Here is a 10265-nt window from a genome sequence, read left to right as displayed (position 1 = left end):
GAAATTCTATTTTTACTTGTCTAATAGTTAATTCTTCATTTTGGGAAATGAGGTCAGGTGAACACCCAGCCACAGTCCTGAATTACAGCTACGGACACTGGGGGCTGTTTAGAATCTAGCCTGATTTAGAAGAGCAGTCTTTGAAAGCCCCAGAATGAAATGACCCAGTTACTCTCATTTCTACTATATCTTCAAAGACACCGTCTTCTGAATTGTCTGTGACTGTCAGAAATATGCTGGAGATGAGCCCTGTAAGAGTGCCAGCCCTGTTTTGTTTCTAAAGAATTTCTCCCTGCAATCCATCCAGCTGAACCTTGTAATTACATCCAGAGCCTGCTCACCATGGTGACCGTGGCTGCTCTAGTGAATATTAAATCTATTGATCTTGAGCATAGTCCATCTCAGCTTTCAAACGGCCCATGTAGTCTTTTCCCCCAGGGCTGGAGGTTCTTGTGGGTTTCTAAAGGCTCATCTTATCTCTTGGCACAATGTGTTCTTTTGATTTGCTGGTGATTTTGTTTTCCTTGTGGAAGGGTGCAAACCAGAAGAAAAAAGAAGGGAAGGGAATTTAAGGAATGTAGAGTTCTTGCTTTACAAGATCACCTTTCATATGCTCCCTAGCCCTCATACCCAGTCATTTCCTGAACTCCTGGACCTCTCAGTGTGATAGCCAACTCCCTTACTTCTCTTACGCACTGCCCCTTGGTGGGAAGATGCACAGTGGGCTCCTGGAACAAAGAGTGTCCCATTGAACATAGCTACCTTTGAGCCTATAACAAATAATCCCTACAGAGTTGATTAGTCAACCTTGGGCTACACATGTCAGTTTGAAATATGGAAGGGATTAACTATTACATTATGTTGTAGTATCAAACTCTACTATAGTGTATACAATTATCATAATATATCACAGTATCACATTATATTATATCATACCATGAAAATATATATTTTATCATGCTATGAAAATATAAAAATTTGAGACATTATAGGAAAATCCTTGATCTAACAGTCAGAAGACCTGAGACCAGTTTCAGGTTTGATTATTTAATTATTTGCTGGCTGTGTTGTTTAACCTCATCTTGCCCCAATTTTCTCCTCTACAAATAGAAATTAACTATAATAATACCTATCTCATAGGTGTCTTGATAGAATAAAAACAGGATGTTTAGCAGAAGCTCACTATTCTTGAGAAAGGAATAGGAAAATAAAATACTATAAATTATTAAAACCCAAGTACAGTTTTAGAAGACAGACCAAAAAAGAAAAAATCTTAGTATTTGTCAGAATATTTGGTTCTGAAGACCAATAGTCTTAATCCTTTTTTTGAACTTCAGATAGTCTGGAGACACTGTGAGTTGTCTATCCAGAAGCTTCCCACCACCATCTTTTTCCTCCTAGTGTCAGGTTTCAGTCTGAAATGTAGGTTCTTGGTGTGCTCATGGCTGAAGAATGACCAGATACACCAAAGTAAGGCAAGCACGAAAATGAAGTTTTTCGAGGAGAGAAAGATAGGATCATAGAGCAAGAGCAAGATACAGGTTTACAGAACATGATGACAACTGGACCCATTGTCACAGCAAAGAGAGAGCAAAAGGAAGGAAGCGGCAAAAAGGGGTTGGTTATGTTCTCAGTCTTGTTTTATAGTGCCTGGATTGGGACCTCCCTGTGGCTCAGACATTTCCATGGAACCACTTTGATTGGACAGTTGGGAGTTGCATGACCTGAGTCTTACTATGCATGTGGGTTGTTCTAGGTCAATTTCTGGACTCTGTGGTACCTATGCTTCTTGGCCCATGGGTTACGGAGTCCTCTGCATTCTTTTGCAGCTGGCATGCTAAGTTATGATTGGCAGATTCGTAGGGCATTCCCTCTCCCCCAGGTATGGCAGTAGCTCAGGGCAGGATTAAGGTGGGGCAGGACCAAGATGGGGGCCTGGGGCCCACCCTTGTCCTTCTTCCCAGGTGGGGCAATTGCACAAAGGCAAACTATCGTCCCTAGAAGACCTGGAATCCCTTGCTAACTACCTAATACTAGTAGAGACTTATTCCCACAGTTGAGGTTAAAAATATCACTACTTGCTTTCCCAGTCTCCCTTGCAGGCAGTAATGGTTGTATGATGAATTCTGGCCAAAGAGACGTACAGGTAAACTTTCTGGGTGACTTCTGTGGAGGACTTTCCTTCCCTCTTAAATAAAACAACAATGACAACACAAGAAGACATTCAACAAGAATCTTCTCATCTGCTTGACTTCCTTTCTGTATTTGGATGTGGTAAAACCTGAAACTTTGGAAACTTTTTTTTTTTGACAGAATCATCCTGTATTTTTTATTTGTCAAATCTAGCAGCTCTACTTCCCACAGTAGGCTACCTTGTGACAAATGAAAAACTGGTTTTATCAGCTAATCTACCAGATAGTTCACTTAACAATAACTCCAGACTCACGTTTCCAAAGACCTCAATCAGTCAGTCATTTGAGAAATCATCCAGCCACGCCACGCCAGTGACTAAAACCGTTCTAGGCACCGTGGCCACCGCACTGACACCGGCCAGAGCACGCCCTCTCACAGCCTTCATAATGGTCACAGAATCACATATCTTTTCCCCATCCCATAACGAAATCTATTCAAAATATGATTAAATATAATTCTAAAACTGAACTTTACTAGAATTCTAAAGCTGAAACTTATTCTCAATCGATTATCTCGTTGCCTAACGTACAAGTAACCTGTCCCACGCCTCCGCTGCCCAGTCACAGGCCGTCTGCACGGCGGGGTCGCCCAGGTTCCCCGCAGCTCTCCGACTGCTTCCGGGTCGCCCAGGTTCCCCGCAGCTCTCCGACTGCTTCCGGGTCGGCGGTGCGCGCCCTGAGGGCAGGGCCCCGGGCAGTCCCCGGCGTGCCTCGGCGCACCTGCCTACCGCGCAAGGCCCCGCGGACCAGCAAGAGCCCATTTGTGGGTCTCGCCCGAGTCTTCCTCCGTGAGTCAGGTAGGACTTGAGAGACCTTGAGCCTCTCAGAACGCGGTAGATGGATGGCGGCCATGGCTCTACGGACTGCCCTCTGCAGAGGAGCCGGCCACTAGCGGACGAGGGTGGGCGGATGCGGGAACTCGATGCCGCGGCTTGGGCCTACCTCGGAGGGTGGGGCCGGGGGCCGTCGTGGCCGGTCGCGGGAAGGGCCCTTGGTGTGGTCCTGGGTCTGCGGGGTTTGTGGGCGCGCGCAGTGGGGGTCTTCGGCATGTGGGCGTTTCCCCGCTGTGGGAGACACCTGCGACGTCCTCAGGTGGCAGCCCGGGTCCCCGTCCGCCCCAGGGTGCAGGCCTCGCGTGGGCAGGCATTCCTTGGGGACGGCCCAACCTCGGGTCCCCTCGCTCGCCGGACTTGGTTTCTTCTTGGCTGGGGCCCTGCCGAAAAGCTGGAAACTATCTTTTGACCACAGGGTGATAAACCCAAGAGTAGAAGCTACTTGCTGAGGAAAGAAAGAGTGAAATGATGGAAAAAGCCAGGTACACGTAGCCACATGCCTAGACCACTCTAGGGCCACTTTCCGCTAGATTTTAAGAAAGTAAACGCCTGTGTTACTTAAGCTGCTTTCTGCAGTATTCTGTTTTTTTGCATCTGAAAGCGTCCTAACTGATGTACAAAAAGTGTTGTGCAGGATGACAAGTTGAGGGAGCAGCATTTATATACAATGTGAATGGTGCTCCTTGGAGTCTTACATGACAGTGACCTTGGTCTTGGTGAACTCTTACTCTTCCTTCATGACATCTCACATGGTGCCTCTTCTGGGAAGTCCTCCTAAACAGGGAATCACTTGTAGTCAACCGCAGTTTCTAATTACATGTTATAGAAATGGTAATTTTTATAATATATTGAATTGCAGTTAAGTATCTATGAATCTATTTCTTAAGTACAGAAGCCATGTTATCTATACATGTTATCTATTCCTAGGGTCTAGCACATGTTGTCCTGTAGTATACAATGGGTGTTCACAAACAGTTTCTGGAATAAAGAAGCTATTTAGTGATAATAAACTTTTATTATAGTAAAAATTATCTGGGTTCCCAGTAGATTCCTAGAAAATATCGGTGTTTTTCTCTATATAGATTTTAGGAAAAAGATCTGTGATGAAAATGTTCATTGATAGTAGATATTTATTTTAAAGAAAATCTTAAATTTATATCACAAGGCCATGCATGCTTTCTTGATGCCAACTCTTACTCTTCCTGTACCCTTATCTGCAGTTGAAAGATGAGACTGGATTTAGCATGATAATCCTGAAGATTCAATGACCCATCACACAATTGAAAGATGCAGTTATATCCGCTAGACTGTGCTTAGTAAGGCAACAAATAATATACAGACATTTTGAGGAACATTTACAAACCATAAGAGTTGAGGCCTGGTCCCTCCTGGGTGATATTGGGGGCGGGCCTAACCCTTGGCACCAGGAGAGGCCACGGCCACATGGAGTGTGCTGGTTGGCTGTGGATACCGTCCCAAGAAGAGAAGTTGAGGTACTTTGAAATTTGTTTTTTAACATTGTTTATAATTAATACACAATAATTGTACATGTTTATTGGATACAATGTGATGTTTAAATACACGTATATATTTTGCAATGATCAAATGAGTGTAGATGGCTTGTCCATCACCTCAAAACTTTATTATTTCTCTTTGGCAATAACTTTCAAGATCCTGTTTTCTATCTATCTTGAAATATAAAATACATTGTTATTGGCTATAGTCACCCTCTTATGTAATAGAATATCAGGAATTATTTTTCCTATGTAACTGTAACTTTGTACCCATTGGTCAACATCTCCCTTCCCTCTCCATCTCCCTTCCCCAGGTTCTGGTAACCACTGTTTTACTCTGTACTTCTGATATCAACTCCTTTAGATCCCACATTTGAGTGAGATCATGTGGTATTTGTCTTTCTGTGCCTGGCTTATTTAAAATGCAGTATATATATATATACACAATGGAATATTATACAGCTTTGAAAAAGAACAAAATTTGTGATGTGACAACATGGATAGATCTGGACAACAAAGACCTTTTGATAGCCTACTGTGTATTAGATTTTTTTTTTCTGAGTGCTAGGGACATGTTGGTAATTACTACCAATACAATATAATAATATGTTCAAGTACCATGTCTTCATGGACTTTATGTATTTATTTCTGTCTATATATTTATTCATATGTTGATGATAAGGTAGATAATAGCCATCTTTAGGGTTAGGAGCAGGCTTACAACCTCCTGACCAAGTCCCAGAGAGCATTGAGGATCAGTATTTAAGCTGTGTGGGGTGGGTAGGGTCCCAGCTTTGACTTGAGGCTTATATAACTCTTGGCAATGTGTCACTTAAACAGAACTTCCATATAGTGAATAATGCTAATTTATGAATTCAGTCATTTGGCTAGGGCCACCTATTTGTGCCAGTGATCTAAAATACTGTTCCATCCATGTCCAGAATTAATCTCAGAGCTCATGTATGTACTATTTCTACCCTATATGGGTAGTTCTGCCTTATCTGATAACACTAATAATATAATATTAATCTGACTTCATCAAACTAGAAGTGATTATATCCTAGATAACAAACAATGGTGATTTGGATGCCGTTGCCCTGACCCATTGTGATGGAATGAGCAAAACAATTGCCACAAAATGGTTTAGCAGATTTTCCTACCTCTTTTCAGAAAATCTATAAATCTTTGGACCCTAATATTTATTTATCAGTTACTATGTGTCAGACATTATGCTGAGCTTAATTATATCATCTCTTTTAAGCCTAGTACAAACTGGTGAGATAGGTAATCTCACTGATGATGAAACTGAGATGATTTCACCATCTCACTGATGATGAACATTGGCTCCAAAAACTTAGGTTACTTGTCCAAGGTCACAAAACTTGTAGGTGAGCCAGCTGAGAGTCAAACTTGGTCAATAGACTCCTAAATCCATTCCTTTTATACCGTGCTTTCTTCTAGATATATTACTATGTAAAATTAACTTAATTTTTTAAAATGCAGACTCTTAGCCACAAGACAGCAAATTATTGGGTATCAATCATGTAATTCATGAAATAACATGGACTTTGTGTTACCCATAATTCATACACAAAGTGAAAAATTTAGAATTTTTAATAATTTTCATCTTTTTAGTCTTTTTTTTTTTATTTCAGCTCATCATGGGGGTACATAAGTTCAGGTTATATACATTGTCCATGTCTCGCCCATCCCCCTGAGTCAGAGCCTCAAGCGTGTCCATTCTCCAGACAGTGCGCCTGGCACTCACCATGTATTTAGTCTTTATAGGTCTTGGTCACTTAAAAGAACTGAAGAGTCCACCACATTTAGTGGCTATAAAAATAATAAACTAAAGCTCTTTCACAATCTTGCTTGCTAAATCTGATATTAAATACACAACTAAGAATGGCAATGGTATTTTTAAGCATTCATTATGCATTCAAAATACTGGCAGAAAATCAGTAGAAACTCTAATAATGGAAACAGCTCCACCAACCTTGGTTTTAATGCTATCTTTTTATTTAGATGCCAGGTTCCCTAAAGGTTTTATGTTGAGGTGTTAAGAGGGAAATCTATCACCGGTAAAGGACTAAATGAAGTCATGAGTCATATAACACGCGGAACAGACAAGTAACCTTCACTTGGATACTTAAGAAAACACTGGCAGAAACCCTGATACAATTAATTTACAAATAACTTGAAGACAAGAGGGTACTTAGTGGATAATGACTAATATGTCCTACTTAAAACCAAATCCTTTTAAGTTAATCTAATATGGTAGATCAAGGAGAAATGATAGATGTACTTTATCTTGACTGAAACAAATCTTTTCATGATCTGCATATTATACCCATCAATGAACAACAACAAAAAAGATGACCTAAGCACAAAGCTGATTGGATTACAGAGACTATATAGTGTCAAACATCTGGATGAAAATACCCGGTGCTCTATTTCTACAATGTCAAACATATACATACAAACACACCATATTTAACACACGCACACATACACATAGAGAGAATATATACATATATATGGATATGGATATATTTGAATTTTTGGCCTTTGTATTATATCAGAATTTTTGCATCATATAAATTTGCTTAAAGTCCTGTGTCACATATATGAAGAATATGAATAGTTGTGAGAATTTTCACAGTAATGCAAGGAAAATCAGTATGGCATCAGAAAATAATTTCTAGGCACAGAAGTTCAAGATATCAGGAAAATTAAATCTGGAAAAAAAAGCAGATAAGAGATAAATCAATAATATTATTTGACTCTGTCTACATGATACCAAAACAACAAATTTTGTCAGGTAACTATCCAAGCAAGTCAAATGAATTTTTGAAAAAAAATCAATAACAACATCTTAATAGTAATCGATATCCTATAAATGTATTGATCGAGCCTTTACAAATAGCTAAGACATCTGAAATATGGAAATTTTTTAGTCCTTGGGGATGTTGCCTTGAAGGGAATTTTTGTATCTAAGACAAAAATCAGGGGAAAGTTGAAGAAATGATCAAAGAAAGAACATGAAAGCCAGAGCTCCAGCAACCAGAAAAAGGAATGTGGGTCCTCTGTATGTTAGTAGAAGGTCCTACACACCTGAAACCAGAGGGCTTAAGACGTAAAGAAAGGCTGTTTTTGCCTAAAAGCATCTTATATTCTTTATGCCTCAAGTGAAACCATAAGGTTTGCAAAGTTGGCTATTGGTGGCACCTCATTTCTGTTTTCCTATCCATTCCATCTCCCTTTTCCCTTCAGTATCCCCATCAGTGATTCCTCCTGAGGTGTGGGCCTCACCTCATTCAATCATTTGAGACTTATAATCCTCGAGATAGTGCTTTTGTATCTTCCAACTCCCAATAGTTACCACAGATCACACTTTCATTCATGAACATATTTCCTTTCACTTTAAAACCTCAGGTGGTTCTAAAATGGTGGCATTAAAGTAAGCTGGCTTCACTCACCCTCCTCCGCCAAAAAAACAAAACCAAATATACGGTGCTAAGATTATCACCAATAATATCCCAGAACTCAAATATAAAGATGAGACAGTTCTCAGGGCCACAGATAAGTGAACAAACTCAAAGCAGATGGTAAGAGAATTGAACTTCCACATCCACAACACCCCTTGCCCCATTCTTCCTGGCACCAAGTGTGTGGAAAATTTTCCCCCATCTCATAGTTTCTACACTGAAAAATGTAAGATTGAGGTAGACAGCCAGCTTCCCCACCATCTTGAGTTTCCTGCAAGAGGCTTGTCTCCAACTTAACCTAATGGGAGAATCTTGAGTGCTGGAAAGAGAAATATCCCTGAGGACAGTCAGAGAAAAGGAGATGAGGTAGAACTGCCATCCCCAGCGCTGGAAACTCTGCACTGTAACTTGCTAAAGGAGGTGCCAAATCAGAGTGGCTGTTCAGCAGCACCACACTATAGGAGGTACATTCCATAGGTCCCCTGGACATGAGCCCCAAGCCAGCCTTACTACACTGCCAGGATATCCCTTTTGAGATCTCTGCCACTTATAATGGGCAACACTCCAATTGTTTACCAGAGTCAAGGGGAATCTGCACTTAAGGCACCACCTAAAGCTGAAAAGGAGGCAGTATCTGAGAGGTAAATAATCTTTAAACAAATATATTCAATAAAAACCAAAACAAGCCAGACAGAGATGACTGGAGTAAATAATTCTTCAATCCAAAGACACAGACATACATCCACAAGAAACAACAGCAAACTTGGAACCATGACTTCCCCAAATGGACAAATTAAATCTCAGACCTGAAACTATGAAACTACTAAAAGAAAACATTAGGGAAACACTCCAGGATATTGCTGTGGGCAAAGAATTTTGTGTTAAGATGTCAAAAGCACAGGCAACCGAAGCAAAAATAGACAAATGGGGTCACATCAAGCTAAAAAGGTTCTGCAAAGCTAAGGAAACAATTAACAAAGTGAAGAGACAACCCACGGAATAGGAGGAAATATTAGCAAACTATCCATCTGACAGGATTATTAACCAGAATATACAAGGAGTTAAACAACAGCAAAAAAAATTATAATAACAATCTGATTAAGAAATGAGCAAAAGATCTGAATACATATTTCTCAAAAAAGACATACAAATGGACAACAGGTATATGAAAAAATGCTGAACATAACTAAGCATCATAAAAAATGTAAATCAAAACTACAATGAGATATCATCTCACTCTAGTTAAAATGGCTTTTATCAAAAAGAGGCAATAATGAATGCTGGTGAGGATGTGGAGAAAGGGGAACCCTCGTACACTGCTGGGAAGAATGTAAAGTAGCACAGCCACTGTGGAGAACAGTATGGGGGTTTCTCAGAAAACTAAAAATAGAACTACTACATGATCCAGTAATTTCATTACTGGGTGTATGTCCAAAAGAAAGGAAATCAATATACTAAAAAGATACCTGCACTCCCATGTTTATTGCAGCATTATTCATAATAGCCCAAATATGGAATCAATCTAAATGCCCATCAATGGATGAATGGATAAAGAAAGTGTGGTATGTATACACAATGGAATATTATTAATCCATAAAAAAGAATGAAATCCTGTCATTTGCAACAACATGGATGAAACTGGAGGCTATTACGTTAAGCAAAATAAGCCAAGCATGGAAAGACAAGTATCACATGTTCTCACTCATATGTGGAACCTAAAAAAGTGTACCTCATGAAGATTGAGAGTACACTGGTGGTTACCAGAGACTGAGAAGAGTAGGGTGGAGGGGGAAAATGAAGAGAAGTTGATTAATGGATACAAACATACAGTTTGATAGAAGAAATAACACCTAGTATTTGATAGATCATCAGGGTGACTATAGTTGACAATAATTCATTGTACATTTCAACATAGCTAAAAGAGAATAATTCATATATTTATGTAAGGCAATAAATAAAAGACAGCTATTTAAGGTTTTGGGTATCCCATGTACACTGATTTCATCTTTGCTAATTATATAAATATATTAAATTATCATATGTAGCCCTAAACTATGTACATCTGTTGTGCATCCATGAAAAAATTACATTAAATAAACCAAAAAACAAACAATCAAAAATAAAACCTCAGGATCAGACTCTACAACTTCTAAAAATGTAAGTGATAAATTGATTTATTTGAAGCTGCTTAGTTGAAGAAGGCCTGATGAGACTACTTCCCTAGCAGAGAAATGTCTA

Source organism: Lemur catta, chromosome 13 (assembly GCF_020740605.2).
Source record: "Lemur catta isolate mLemCat1 chromosome 13, mLemCat1.pri, whole genome shotgun sequence".
Lineage (NCBI taxonomy): Eukaryota > Metazoa > Chordata > Mammalia > Primates > Lemuridae > Lemur > Lemur catta.
The sequence above is the reverse complement of the archived record's forward strand: the minus strand, read 5'-3'. Positions refer to the sequence as shown.